Below are 13,672 nucleotides of genomic sequence, written 5' to 3'. Positions count from 1 at the left end.
ACTTCAATCTTTCATTCCTTTTCCCCAGTCGATGCTCTTATTTCTCCTTCTCTTCCGTTCCCAAGTATCGATTTCTAGTCACTTACTGCGATTAAATTTTCACCTCCCTTAACTACCTGAATAATTTGCCATATTTCATCAGCACTCTTTCTATGTCTTGTTCATCTGCGTAGCTCGATGGCAGTTGGCATACAATCTTGTCCTAGTGCGGTGAGTTTTGACTTCGTGTCTGTTTTCGCTACGATACTTTGTTCACTACGCTGTTCATAGTAGCCTATCCACGTTTCTATTTTCTTATTCACTATTAGGGCTGCTATTACATAGCCCGTCTGATTTTGTCTTGACAATCCTGTTCCCTGACAAGAAGTCCTGTTCTTTCTGCCACCGTGCATCACGCATTCGCACCATGTCTAATTTCAACCTTTGCGTTTCTCTTTTCAAATTACCCGGCCTACTAAGGCGAGCTAACATTCCACGTCCCGACTCGTAGAAAGCCGGTTTTGTTTTTCCTGATGACGACATAGGCCCTTCCAGAATTTCCGAAAGGGAGGTTATTTTATCTTTGGAATATTTCACCCAAGACGCGGGCATAATCATTAAGCCATACAGTAGAGCTGCATGCCTTCGGGAAAAAATAACAGTTGTATTTTCCATTTTACTTTCAACCGTTCACAGTACCAGCACAGCAGTGTCATATTGGCTGATGTTACAAAGCCAAATCAATCGATCATCTAAATTGTTGTACCTGTAAATACCGAAAAGACTGTTCCCACTTTTCAGCAACCAAAGATACTCCTCCGTCGTGATTGTTCCTATCATACTGCCTTCTTTGCCACTGAGGCATGCTAGCCACTCCACCTAGGGGAAAAAGTAGCAGATTTCTAAATTTCTCAAATACGTCCGACATAAAACTTTATTTATACTCAATGTTTTTTTTACTTAATGAACCAATTTTTTGTTTGAATTAAATAGATAATTGAGGAAGATAAATTGTTAGTATTGCTCTCGTAAATATTATTAATCTGAACGAGAAAGCTGTATGACAACTTTATATTTCTCATCATGTGGCACCTCCGTACTGTCTACAGAACAGCGACTAGATAAATATTGGAAACGTGGCCAATTATTTTTATTTACAAAACCATAAGGATATTATATGAAAATGATTCATAAAACTAAAACCCGTTTTCGAGTCAGTAATTTACCTGCTACAACTAATATTTTTTTGTCCTGCTGAATCATTGTAAAATCAAGAATTTATTAAGAAAAATGACTTTACTTTAAATTTTTTAGTTTAACTTCTAAAGTTAGTGAGAATTTTTGTGGTACGTTTTAATGAACAGCCAAGTAAAGAGAAAAATCGACTGTAACATTTCAGTGTCGCTGTTAATCTTCATTGTTGAAATAATGTGTTAAACGTATTGTGGGTTCTAACGAAACGAATATTCGTTTCGTTATTGTTGTCTATTGGCACTAAGGTCGAAGTGATTTCGACAGCATTGCTTGGCTATATGGAGTTGTTACTAGCATTGACATCTAAATTAAATGTTTTCAGTACCTTTGCCTATGAGTGTTTTAATTTGCTATTCCCCTTGGTTTGACATCATTTCTGTCATTGGGTCCTAATTGACATTTGTGTTCATTCAGTTACGTCAGACTGTGCGCAACTTATTTCATTAATCCTACCTTTGACAAGTCTGATAGTCGATCATTAAAAATCACTGCTCTGCATAAAAGCCGTGACAACGTTTCCTCACAGGCCTACATCAGTGCTGCTTCCAGTAATATTTTTAAAGTGTGCTTTTCCCCATAGGTGGCAAACAACTTTCGTACTACGAATTCTGGCAAGACCAATTTCGTTGTAGCTTGGTACCGTTATTCGATTGGAGAGGAACCAGCGAAATTAACAAATAAATAATAATAATATAAAATCAAAGCGCTTCGATCTGCGCTAACGACACGAAACTAGCCATCTTTAATTAGGAGTAAAGAATACGAAACTTCATTTGCAGAAGTGCGGCGTTTTGTGGTACCGTGCAAAATGTCGGCAACAAGCGACTCCGGCAGACGAACTAGGTGTTCTCCTTCAGAGTAGTAACCCACATCGGTGTAAGATAGCTTGATGAGTTTCCGTGGAAAGTGGACCCCGAGGGAGAGTGACGCAAAATAAGCTCTTCCTCAGACAGTCGTCGCTTTCACGTAATTTGCTTGGTCGGGGAATGCGCAGGGCGAACTGAAGACACGTTCAGACTGAGGGGGTCTGTAATTCGTCCCACGCGACACCTAGTGACCTGAATCCCTCCCTGTGATGCGGTCTGTAGTTAATCAAGCGGCAATTCAGCTCGAACTGCTGCGTTGGGACGTACCGGCTGGCTAGCGCTGTATTTCATCTCCGCTCGCGTTCTGGTTGCCTCTTCCTTTTATATTTCCTTGGACTCTGTGTTTCGACTCCAAACTACTTACGGGAGGTAGATATAATGAATCCGATGTCGATGCACTGCAAGCTGAGCATTTTGCACAATAATGAATGTGAGTAATTCTTTTTTTGCGTTCGCCCTGTAAGCGTCCTGCTAGGCTTTACCTAAGGATTACTTGTGTTGGTAAATCTCGATTTGTTGAAAAATACCCTCTCACATACAAACTTTCGGGCCAAGAATCAAATTTAGTAACCTGATCTGACTGGGAGGAAGTAGAGAATTACCTAGGCAGTGAACACTTACTTTATTAGCACAACGATTTATGTGGGCATAGCAAAAGGAAAATTCAATTTAAGGGAATATGAACGGTTACACCAAAGACCTCACCAAGCATAAAAGTGTTTAAGTAACAGGGCGTAGAGCCAGTTTCAGTGCAAATTAACTTGTGGATCCAGACGAAATGATCGTCCGCCGAGTTGCAAGCTCTTCAGTTGAAGCTATAATGCGTGACTTCCGCCTCGATGACGATGAAACACTGATGATGAGAACACAACATCCAGTCCACGAGCAGACAAATCCCCGACCCAGTCGGGAAACGAAAGCAGGCTCGTTGCACGGCTCTCAGATGTTCTTGTTACTTTTGTTTTTACTTATATTTTGCCTAGTCTCATTTTTTATTTTATTATATTTTATTTTATTGTCTGTGGAGTGGATGGAGGTGGGGGTTGGGGGTTGAATGGTCCTGGGGACGAAGTGGGAAAGGATCATTTCACGAGGCCTGGCTACAATGTCTCCTTCGCCAAATAGGAACATACGGTACGAGTAAGTGGCCAAAGGTGAATATTCATTTATTTATTGACAAAATATAAATTCTATGACTTGAGGGATACGTACTACTTGCATGAAAAAAAAACACAAGGTAACACTTCTGAAGCACTTACATGCGCGTCGATACCCTTCGAACGCCGCCTTCCCATCTTCATGGAATGTTTTTTCGTAATGTCGTGCAGGTACCTTTACCTGTTCAGTCTTCCACGTGTGAATGTATCAAATGCATCTCCTGTCATGAATGGTCCAGCTAGGGCCGGATGGTGGAAGTAGCTCCACATGAAGTTCGAAAAGTTTTCGCTTTACTTCGGGTTCTCCATAATAGCACAATGACGATCGTTTAGTTTCAAAAATCCATGAGTTCTATGACACCACCCAAAAAAAAAAGAGAGAATCACGTGACCTATAATCCATGTGGCAGCACTGTGTTTCGTCCTCGGTAACAGCGTCCGGATAGAGGAGAGTGCGTGAGTTGACATAAGCGGGCGACATTCGTGAAAAAAAGAGGCAAAATTTTGCGCACAAAATACCATATCTCTTCCGACTGCCCACAGTGTAGCTGATGTTCGTCTGTATCCTGAAGGTTGGAGTTCACACACAAAGGCGAATCGTCAAGAAGGATCTGTGGAGTCTCTCTCAAATAATCTGATTTTTGTTCACCGTCACGTACCAGGTCGAGCGTACGTCTGAATCTAGCGTTACTGCGTTGACAGTGCGCCATACTACCTTACAGTGCACAATAGGATATGTCAGGTCGGCGATATTAGGTAACCGGCTGCGAACTACGATGCGATAAATGTCACCGTCCATTGGTAAGTGAGAGACAGGAAGAACGTCTCGTAGGTAGCTATACTCCAGATAAAACCTCCCAAAGTAGCAAAATGGAACCAGTATCTCAATAAGCGCCACTGGAGCATCAGCATGGTGCCGCAGCCTCCATCAGTAAACTCATGAGGCTGGTTGGACATCGTCGCCAAAGCTAGAGGTGCATACAAAATTACAGAAATACTGCTCGATCATGAACATTCTTTAGGAAGAATGAGGGAGTCGTATCGAACCTTAAACTTCATTCCTGCGCTGACAAATGAACCGAATGCCGCCATGAGGCTTCGAGCTATGTGTTTAGGCATCGGTAGCGTTTGCGGTACTTGTGGAATTCATGATGCCTGACAGACATTAATAAATTCGGTCCGTTGATAAGGGGTCAAAGTGCGGAGACGACGATCCACAGGTCCAGCTCGGATACGTTGCAAGAGGCTCTGATAATTAAGGATTGTCGTGCGTGAGATGTTGTCCGTGATGTCGATACCAAGACAGAGGATTTTATCGCTCAGTTTGAGTGGGGCGACGTTTTCAGGTGTCATCCCAGTGCCAATATTCAAGGCCACCGATTTATGTACATTTATACGGCTCCCCGAACCTTCACCAAAAGTGGCTAACCAACCCACGGCTCTGCGGACATCATGCTCGTCACGAAGATTTAACGTCAGATCATCTGCATACGCATTGCACCTGAAAACAATGGCACCAAGAGGCAGTCAAGTAAGGCGGTGTCCCAAGCCTCGCAACAACGGTTCTAATGCTAAAGCGTAGAGTATCGTCGATAAGGGGCATCCCTGTCTAACGGAGTAGCGAATCCGCAAGTGTGTTCGGCAGTCTACCGTTGACAAGCGCTTTTGATGTTGCGCCACGTAGGAGACTGAGCACCATCCCGACGAAAGCGCCCGGGTAATACGTAGTCTGGAGAACAGCAGTTAAGTACGTATGATCGACGCAATTAAATGGTTGACTAAAGCTCTTCGCAGCCAGCGCTTCCACTACACGACGCACGTTAGCAAGGACAATCAGGTCCCTGTAGCGGCAAAGGGCAAGGCGGATTTTGCGCGTCCTACCCATCGATGTCTGATCCATTGATAGGATCAAGACGTCGAACGCTGAATTCGAGCTGTCAATAGGCGTGTGAAGATTTTCTTATCACAGTTCAATAAAGTTAATGACCGGTAGTCCATAATGCGTGATCCTTCGCGAGGTTTACGGATTGGTATGATGACACCTTCAACTAAGGCTGTCGGAAGGTGCACCTCTGCCATCATGACTTGGTGACAAATAGCCTCTGGAACGTCCTATAAAATTCAGGGTTAATGCATCAGGTCCTGATGTCTTAGTGGCTGCCTTTTTTCCTATGGCACCAATTTCTCCTTCAGTCACCGGTTCTAGTTGTTCCTGTTGGAGGTCCGGAGTAACCGTGGAGTGCGTAAAACCAACGACAGCAGCAACGATCATTGGGTCAAATTTCTCCTCTCCATTCATGTGGCAGTAATGGGTACACTGCGTAATGTTCATGTCTCTTTGCATGATGTGACGGACGTCATCTTCTGTTGTCACCTCATGGATCAAAGTCCTGTATCTGCGTTATATGGTATATGTATGATCGTTCGTTGGCGACTCCGACTGTTTGATGTGAACAAATGATAGTCCTTTCAAAGTGTTGACTCGTCAACGTCTCAGTCTTCGCTTCTGCTCGGCTGACAGTCATCTGGCTGTCCAGTGGCATAACGGAATTCTCCCTTGGGATGGCATAGTGGAGCTCTCTAATGATGCGCCTCCATACCGCAGCTTCCCTACTATACGCCTTGGAGGTAAAAGGCTCGGCTTGGCACAGTTCAGCCACCACTGTAAAGTAGGCGTATACGCACCTCGTCATCGTAGGCCCAGTTACCATGTCTCTCCCATCGGTGAGCTCAGGTGAGTGGTGTAAAATTTCCACGAGCTGCGGCTGCGCCACACCCGTTGGCGTGCAAGCGTGATGGTACAGATGTAAGCGGTGTGGTCAGTAAATGCCGCCAGCTACAACTTGGCGACCGTGACAGCATCCCTGAGAGAGTGGCAGGTCAGTTCTGCTACACGAATGTTCCGCGACGTACGTGACACTGTTTAAAATTAAAATCGCCTCCTGTCACCATTTCATCTGTCCTGCCTTGGCATAATTGGGTTAATTCCTCAACAAAGAATAGATAACTTTCACGCTTCTTTCTGGCACCCGACGGCGAGGAAATATTGACGGGGTATATCTCTGGGACCAGTAGAGTCATATCCCTGACATTCGGGATGTATCGTACATCGATGCCCTTCAGATGAATTGCGACGCCACTAACCGTATCCGACGCAGTGATATGCATGTCGTGTATCCAGAAACGTCCAGGAACACGAGAACGTATACCTTTAGTAATAAGACCAAGTCGATGTGTGTCGCGTAACAATGGCAGCTTCGCTCGGGGCCGAATAGTGTTGATCTTGATAGTCGTGAATCGATATGACTCTCGTTCGCGCTCGGTAGTGGCGGTCATCAGTGTGAGCAATGGGGACGAGTTTCGTCTCCCCAAAGTCACCCTGTCTGTACCTGCCAAAGAGTCGTGTCCCACATCGTCCGACCACAGGCTGTCTGCGTGCTACAGCGACTACCAAGGAGTCCCTTGTCGTAGTTCCACCGCCCCCTCCGTCTCCGAACAGATGTCCAGGAGAAGAAGCATCCATTGCGTCGGTTCCTAATAGGGGAGCAGTATAGGTTGACATCTGTGTATCAGATCGAGATCATTACGATCGTGTGTATTCGTCCGCAAGAGACAGTCGCCAGACGGCGTCTGTCGTCGTTTCTTGCTTGCGGGGTGAACGCTGCTTCTGGACGTGCGCGCCGAGTCGGAATGTGAATGTAGATCCGACTCCCCTACGTCTTCCGAGAGGAATGCGTGGGTTGGCACGACTCGCTGATCGATATACAGGCACTCGTTGTGCGGTGGCAGTTGCTGTTCGGATTTATCTGGCGACTCCCTCTCCAGCGAGAGGGCGGTTATGTGCCCCATCAATAGTGTCCGTCTGTCTCCGCTGGTAACCTATCCCACCGCCAGACGTCGCAGGTGCATAAGCAATTGGTAAAATCGGAGGTGGAAGATGTTGTACCGTTTCGCCTGATGGAATCTGGATGATCCGCCGCTGCAAACAATCAGAGCAAAAATGAACCTCCTGTCCACATCCTGAGCAGTACGCGGTTGTCCGTCGTACATCATAACGGTACGAGAACTGTCAATGTTCAAGGATGAAGGAACATGCTTTGTGACTTCGGGTTTGATCGGCCTTCCTCCATTGAGGCTGGATCTACATATATGTATCTACATCTATAACGAAACTCTGCAAATCACATTTAAGTGTCTGCCAAGGGATTCATCGAAACACCTTCACAATTCTCTATTATTCTAATCTCGTATAGCGCGCGGAAAGAACGAACACCTATACCATTCCGTACGAGCTCTAATTTCTCTTATTTTATTGTGGTGATCGTTTCTCCCTATGTAGGTCGGTGTCAACAAAATACTTTCGCATTCGAAGGAGCTAGATGGTGATTGGAATTTCGTGATAAGATTCCGTCGCAACGAAAAACGCCTTTCTTTTAATGATGTCCAGGCCAAATCCTCTATCATTTCTGTGACACTCTCTTCCATATTTCGGAATAATACAAAACGTGCTGCCCTTCTTCGAACTTTTTCGATGAGCTCCGTCAGTCCTATCTGGTAAGGATCCCACACGGCGCAGAAGTATTCTACAGTACTCCCCTTTAAAATTGCTACACCACGAAGAAAACGTGTTACAGACACGAAATGTAACCGACAGGAAGAAGATTTTGTGATATGCCAATAATTAGCTTTTCAGAGCATTCACACAAGGTTGGCGCCGGTGGCGACACCTACAACGTGCTGACATGAGGAAAGTTTCCAACCGATTTCTCATAAACAAACTGCAGTTCACCGGCGTTGCCTAGTGAAACGTTGTTGTGATGCCTCGTGTAAGGGGGAGAAATGCGTACCATCACGTTTCCGACTTTGATAAAGGTCGGATTGTAGCCTATCACGATTGCGGTTTATCGTATCGCGACATTGCTGCTTGCGTTGGTAGAGATCCAGTGACTGTTAACAGAATATGGAATCTGCGGGTTCAGGAGGTTAATACGGAACACCGTGCTGGATCCCAACGGCCTCGAATCACTAGCAGTCGAGATGACAGGCAACTTATCCGCATGGCTGTAACGGATCAGAGACCATAGCTGCGGTTACCCTTGACGCTGCATCACACACAGGAGCGCCTGCGATGGTGTACTCAGTGACGAACCTGGATGCACGAATGGCAAAACGTCATTTTTTCGGATCAATCCAGGTTCTGTTTACAGCGTCATGATGGTCGCATCCGTGTTTGGCGACATCGCGGTGAACGCACATTGGAAGCGTGTATTCGTCATCGCCATACTGGCGTATCACCCGGCGTGATGGTATAGGGTGCCATTGGTTACACGTCTCGGTCACCTCTTGTTCGCATTGACGACACTTTGAACAGTGGACATAACATTTCAGATGTGTTACGACCCATGGCTCCACCCTTCATTCGATCCCTGCGAAACCCTACATTTCCGCAGGATAATGTACGACCGCAGGTTGCAGGTCCCGTACGGGCCTTTCTGGATACAGAAAATGTTCGACTGCTGCCCTGGGCAGCACATTCTCCAGATCTCTCACCAATTGAACATGTCTGGTCAATGGTGGCCGAGCAACTGGCTCGTCACAATACGCCAGTCACTACTCTTCATGAACTGTGGTAACGCGAAGCTGCATGGGCAGCTGTATCTGTACACGCCATCCAAGTTCTGTTTGACTCAATGCCCAGGCGTATCAAGGCCATTTTTACGGCCAGAGGTGGTCGTTCTGGGTACTGATTTCGCAGGATCTATGCACCCAAATTGCGCGAAAATGTAATCACATGTCAGTTCTAGTATAATATACACTCCTGGAAATGGAAAAAAGAACACATTGACACCGGTGTGTCAGACCCACCATACTTGCTCCGGACACTGCGAGAGGGCTGTACAAGCAATGATCACACGCACGGCACAGCGGACACACCAGGAACCGCGGTGTTGGCCGTCGAATGGCGCTAGCTGCGCAGCATTTGTGCACCGCCGCCGTCAGTGTCAGCCAGTTTGCCGTGGCATACGGAGCTCCATCGCAGTCTTTAACACTGGTAGCATGCCGCGACAGCGTGGACGTGAACCGTATGTGCAGTTGACGGACTTTGAGCGAGGGCGTATAGTGGGCATGCGGGAGGCCGGGTGGACGTACCCCCGAATTGCTTAACACGTGGGGCGTGAGGTCTCCACAGTACATCGATGTTGTCGCCAGTGGTCGGCGGAAGGTGCACGTGCCCGTCGACCTGGGACCGGACCGCAGCGACGCACGGATGCACGCCAAGACCGTAGGATCCTACGCAGTGCCGTAGGGGACCGCACCGCCACTTCCCAGCAAATTAGAGACACTGTTGCTCCTGGGGTATCGGCGAGGACCATTCGCAACCGTCTCCATGAAGCTGGGCTACGGTCCCGCACACCGTTAGGCCGTCTTCCGCTCACGCCCCAACATCGTGCAGCCCGCCTCCAGTGGTGTCGCGACAGGCGTGAATGGAGGGACGAATGGAGACGTGTCGTCTTCAGCGATGAGAGTCGCTTCTGCCTTGGTGCCAATGATGGTCGTATGCGTGTTTGACGCCGTGCAGGTGAGCGCCACAATCAGGACTGCATACGACCGAGGCACACAGGGCCAACACCCGGCATCATGGTGTGGGGAGCGATCTCCTACAGTGGCTGTACACCACTGGTGATCGTCGAGGGGACACTGAATAGTGCACGGTACATCCAAACCGTCATCGAACCCATCGTTCTACCATTCCTAGACCGGCAAGGGAACTTGCTGTTCCAACAGGACAATGCACGTCCGCATGTATCCCGTGCCACCCAACGTGCTCTAGAAGGTGTAAGTCAACTACCCTGGCCAGCAAGATCTCCGGATCTGTCCCCCATTGAGCATGTTTGGGACTGGATGAAGCGTCGTCTCACGCGGTCTGCACGTCCAGCACGAACGCTGGTCCAACTGAGGCGCCAGGTGGAAATGGCATGGCAAGCCGTTCCACAGGACTACATCCAGCATCTCTACGATCGTCTCCATGGGAGAATAGCAGCCTGCATTGCTGCGAAAGGTGGATATACACTGTACTAGTGCCGGCATTGTGCATGCTCTGTTGCCTGTGTCTATGTGCCTGTGGTTCTGTCAGTGTGATCATGAGATGTATCTGACCCCAGGAATGTGTCAATAAAGTTTCCCCTTCCTGGGGCAATGAATTCACGGTGTTCTTATTTCAATTTCCAGGAGTGTATTTGTCCAATGAATACCCGTTTATTATCTGCTTTTCTTCTTGGTGTAGCAATTTTAATGGCCAGTAGTGTAAAAGCGGACGGACAAGCATAGTGTAGGCTATCTCCTTAGTAGATCTGTTACATTTTCTAAGTGTTCTGCCAATAAAACGCAGTCTTTGGTTAGTCTTTCCCACAACATTTTCTATGTGTTCCTTCCAATTTAAGTAGGTATTTAGTTGAATTTACGGCTTTTAGATTAGACTGATTTATCGTGTAAACGAAGTTTAACGAATCCCTTTTAGCTCTCATGTGGATCACCTCACACTTTTCGTTATTTAGTGTCAACAGCCAATTTTCGCACCATTCAAATATCTTTTCTAAATCGTTTTGCAATTTGTTTTGATCTTTTGATGACTTTATTAGACGATAAACGACAGCGGCATCTGCAAACAACCTAAGACGACTGCTCAGATTGTCTCCCAAATCGTTTATATAGATAAGGAACAGCAAAGGGCCTATAACACTACCTTGAGGAATGCCAGACACGACTTCTGTTTTACTCGATGACTTTCCGTCAATTACTACGAATGTGACCGCTGTGACAGGAAATCACAAATCCAGTCACATAACTGAGACGATATTCCATAAGCACCTAATTTCACTAAAAGCCACTTGTGTGGTACAGTGTGAAAGCCTTCCGGAAATCCTGAAATACGGAATCGATTTGAAATCCCTTGTCAATAGCATGGATACCTTGTGAAAGTCTGCCACTTCTCAGCCATGTGGCTAATGACAGACCCACACGGCTTAAGAGTAGAGGTAACGGAACCGGCGGGTACCTCGAAAGGTAACCCGAAAACTCGAAGAGTCGTCATGCCCAGGCCTGCATTTCCATCCGTAACAGAGCCGATATGTACAGCTAAGCGCCTAAACTGTAGTTTGCCGGCATTACCTGTAACCACCTTAGTGCGCGCTTCTTTGATAATTATGTTAACGCTGACGATACTGGTCGTGATCGAAAAGTGTTTATCAGTGATGTCCTGTGGCTCTAAATGTAGTTTATCACGCAAAATATCGTGGGTATTCGCCTTGGAATGTAATCTCGTTAGTGTTCGCCGTGTTTCTTCAATGAACATGTAGTATGCGACTAGCGCTCGCGGGAAGTGAACAAACTCACGTACGCTACCAGAGCGCCCTCGCCCCTCCGTCGCTGATTGCCAGCTGATTTCCTCAGCTGAGGGGGCAGATAGAAGTACTCAGCTGTAAGTCATCAAATAAACACACTTAATGAATGAAGCATTGCGACGTTGCCAACTGCTTCAGCACCAAAAATCACATTTCGTGATGAGAAGCTTGCTCAGATATATAACGCATACTATTTGTGTGGCTAGATAATATAATTGTATATGTAAAGAATCATCAACGGTCAAGAATAGTGTGCATGCCACCCCACCCTTAGTTCATAGGTCAAGTGACTCGTATATGGCCACTTGTCCAGATGACAGATTGTATAGCCACATCACAGAACTGTTTACTTTGTCACTCGAGCATTTAGCTTGCAATGTGGGGTCAGTTCCTACGTTGTCATCAACATTAATGAGGGGAACCTTCCGCCACCACCGGCCGCGGACCGCTCGGAAGTGTCCAGACGGAGGCTGCGGGAGAGAGGTGGAGATTATATAAAGTCGGCATCCATCAGAGATCAATCAGACACCAAGAACGCCTGAAGATGGCAAGAAGTCGGCTTGCCGAAATATCGCGCCTTTTGGACGATGCTACCCGGCCGAACACCCGAAAATTTTTCAAGATTTCTGTACGGCGGGAAAACCTCAGATCACACACTAGTAGAGGGAAGTCTGCTACAGCACAGAAAAATCCAGGTTTTAACTCCAGATAAGAATACCATACGTTGTGTCACATTTATTAAAGCCTTTAAAGGCGTTTGGCTGAAAATATGAACAGATCATCAAAAATTCAGATCACGTCGGCCAACATTCCGGGATTCAGGGAAAATCTCCTCTCTGGGCAATGGAAGCTACGGAAAAATGTTCTGCTTTTGGAAAATTTGAACAGGCGTTCTTGGAAAAGTATTGATCACCTAGCATCCATGAACAACTCCAAAAGGATGTTCTTTTGAACTATACATAAACAAAAGGTGATATTGGGACAAACCGATTTCGCTTAGGGATGTCCTACGAATATAAAAGCCAAAATTACCGCTAAGTATTCGTGTGAACGTAGTTCATATACCAGAACGAACATAAATACTTCCTATGAATATTAGATTCTACAGACCTGATACAGGAAGATTCTGAAAGTAATGGTGGGGAACGTGGCATACAGTCTGCCCATTCCAGACATGGCCGAAACAATGACTGCTATGACTACAAAGCAGTGCCGCAGGGCAAATTAGTAAAACGAAACAGACAAAACTACAGAGAATTCGTCACGTTTCAGTTGGCGGCAGAGAAATAACAACAGGTTTAACCCATGATACAATATTAACCACAATAACCATCTATAAAATCAATAGCAAAATCATCAGGAATCAATGTCACCCAAGTTCTCTGCCGCCTCATATAGACACATCAAACATAAACAGTAGACAAACCCTGATTCATGGACCCCCTCCAAAATAGCAGCAACAACATCGGGCCGGCCGCGGTGGTCTAGCGGTTTAGGCGCTCAGTCAGGAACCGCGCGACTGCTACGGTCGCAGGTTCGAATCCTGCCTCGGGCATGGATGTGTGTGATGTCCTTAGGTTAGTTAGGTTTAAGTAGTTCTAAGTTCTAGGGGACTGATGACCACAGATGTTAAGTCCCATAGTGCTGAGAGCCATTTGAACCATTTGAACATCGGAATTATGCAATACTCACTGTGGAGGTGAAGGCCAATGCCCCTCCATCCCAACAACACATCGAAACTAGCACGTAAAATCAAACGTGACCTCATCACATTCCTCAATACTGTTCGCAGTGTGGTATAGGGGCACTAACTTGAACCAAAGAATGTGACTGATATAAGGGATGACGTCTGATATGACTCTGAATTACGTAAAGAATAACCTGAAGAAGTTGTTCAAGCAGCAGTTAATGTGATGCTCGATGATGTTCCTTTTTTTTTTTTTTTTTTTTTTACTCTGAGTTATCATTCTTTTGACTGGAAGACATGGCACGCCACGAATCCCTCTCCTGTGCC

This window comes from Schistocerca cancellata, chromosome 1 (assembly GCF_023864275.1).
Source record: "Schistocerca cancellata isolate TAMUIC-IGC-003103 chromosome 1, iqSchCanc2.1, whole genome shotgun sequence".
Lineage (NCBI taxonomy): Eukaryota > Metazoa > Arthropoda > Insecta > Orthoptera > Acrididae > Schistocerca > Schistocerca cancellata.
This window is presented reverse-complemented; position numbering follows the sequence as displayed.